This window comes from Citrus sinensis, chromosome 3, assembly GCF_022201045.2.
Source record: "Citrus sinensis cultivar Valencia sweet orange chromosome 3, DVS_A1.0, whole genome shotgun sequence".
NCBI lineage: Eukaryota > Viridiplantae > Streptophyta > Magnoliopsida > Sapindales > Rutaceae > Citrus > Citrus sinensis.
The window spans coordinates 21,884,967-21,887,442 of NC_068558.1; the positions used below are offsets into that span (position 1 = coordinate 21,884,967).

The 2,476-nt window shown below is 47.5% G+C and overlaps 1 pseudogene; it reads right to left on the reverse strand.

Moving 5' to 3' along the window:
* Nucleotides 1–270: 270 nt before the first annotated feature.
* Nucleotides 271–2,275, reverse strand: LOC127900657 (uncharacterized; annotated as a pseudogene).
* Between the last annotated feature and the right edge of the window lie 201 nt (nt 2,276–2,476).

Consider the following 2,476-nt stretch of genomic DNA (forward strand, 5'->3'; position numbering starts at 1 on the left):
TCCTGCTCGGTCGATTGAAGGACCAGCATGTAAAGCCAATTAAATATATTAAGGTAATTTGCAGACACGATCCATAAGCAAAACCACAATAAAAAAGCCAACATAAAGCATCCGAAATTTATACTCAAATGTTTACAGAACAGATGAAAGTCTGAAATTTATACAAAGATAAGCCTAAGGGTTAGGAAGTTCAGCCGCCTCCATAGTCGAAGGATCAGCAATCTTAAGAAGAGGAAGATCAGCAACATCGGGGAGAGTAGGCACTGACCCTTAACCTACTTCAAGAACACGATCCCCTGCTTCCCCCTCCTGCACCCCATCTAAAAGAGCCTTCACCTGATCCTGGTCACCCTGCTCCTTATCCCCCTGGTCGGCCTCAGCCATATATTTCTGCACTCCAACTTCAAGCTTGCTCATGTCGAGCTCGGGATATTCTTCCTTAAGCACAAACATGATGCATTTGTAGCAAAAAGCGAGACCAGAGTTATACTCTGCGTCCAGCCGATCACCCACATCGGCAGATTTACCTTTCAGCTCGGCCAACTGTTCATTCAGAGACTTAATTTCCCCCTCAAGGGCCGTCTTCAAGGTATCTCGCTCGCTTCTGGAGGTCAAATTTCAAATCACCCAACTCACCCTCAAACTTGGTAAAGTTGGATTCAGCCATGGCCACCTTTTCTTCCAGATCCATGATCTGCTTTTGCAGATCAAGCAGCTTTTCCTTCGAGCGGTCAGCAGACTCAGCTCTTTTCTTCAAGTCCTAGTTGTCAGCTTGAAGCTTCCTCTCATGGCGCGTGATCCTGTTCTTATAACAAGAAACTATAGTAGCCAGCTTGAAGGAGACCCTCTGGATAGAACCAACCAATTCACTGAGATTCATGCTCTCAATGTCCTGGACCATTTTCGGTCCCACTAACTTCCCATAGTCCCTCTGATACGGGGTCAGATAGTCACCCTGATCACGAGGCGGAAGAGGAGAGAATCGGTCCCTAGAGCGAGTGCTGACCTCAGAACTCTCGTCGGTAATTTTCTCTCCACCACTCTTACAAGGTGGAGGAGGGGGCAGAGTAGGAACATAAGCCTTGGAAGGACCAATACTGGCTTTCTTCAGAGGAGGAGGAGGGTTGCTGGAGCTGCTTGGAGCCCGACCACGCTTTTTGGTCATGGCACTGAGGATCTTGTTATCCATTCCAGCAGATACGTCAACTAAGCGCGAACCGACCAGATTTGTTGATGATAAGAGATCTTGGCAGGTAGACGTGTTCACCAAAGTAGTCTCCACCTGGAGCAAGGGCCTATCTTCAAGCCCCTTGATCAAACCCCACGACTTTGAAAGAGAAAACAAGGTTAAAGAACCCAATAAGTGACGATTGGAGAAAGAAAATAGGCAATAAATAAACGACCTAGGGTGACAAAGCGCATTGGAAGGTGAATATCACCACCAAGCGAACGGGCGGCTGGACAACAATTTCCTCCGGCAAAGAAGAATTTGTTCTTCCAATTTTTACATGAAGAGGGAAATCCGGTGATCGGCTTCCTCTTTGTAGAGCTCGACATGAAGTAGCACCAGCCTGCTTCCTTTGGGCTACTCCGCAGCTAGTACAAATGATTTACCTCAACAAGGGAGGGTTCCTCTGATCCGCACCTCTCCCATAGAACATACATAGCCGAGAGAACTCTCCACCCATTTGGGTGTAGCTGACCTGGAGCCAGGTGCATACCACCCAAGATCTTGGCAAAATAACACTGAAGGGGCAACCGAGCTCCTAATTTAAAACTCTCTAGATGCATCGTCACATACCCCCTTGGAGGTCGGCTAGGGATCTTTGCCAGGGATCACAAGGAGAATCTCCTCATGTATGTTATAAAGGATTCTAAGCTTTAGCAGGTCAGTTGGGGTAGTGGCACAAGCTATGTAGTCGATAGGGTAAGAATCTGCCTCCACCCTATGGCCAAGGTTTCTTTTCTTAGGGGGTATGCTCAGCTCAGAACTGCTCCCCTCATCGTCACCCACGTCTTTAGGGACCCCAGCCCCACCAGAACTATGGTTCCCACCAAAGCCCGATGCGGGTCCACCCCGGTTTCCTACAAGCTCTAAATCAGGGGAAGGAGAAGTGGCAATAGGACGAGGGTATTCAGGGGTATCCCTGTAATAGGAGGGACCTACACTCTGAGAAGAGTATAGAGGATCACTGGGTCCAAACAGATGGGGATAGGAATCCTCTATCTCTTCATCACTCTCATCTATAATTATTTTTCCCTTCCGGTTTGACATATTGAAGTTAAAAAAAGGAAAGCACAAAATATCCAAATATATGGGTACAAAAGGGACAAATACAGAACCCACAATACAAAACCCAATCAACAACAACCAGAGAGAGGGTTAAAGGCTATACCTGGAATAGGCTGGCACGGATAGCGCTGCCGTGACAGAGAAAGAACCCAGCAAGTGGAGGCTCTAGACGCGGGAAGTATG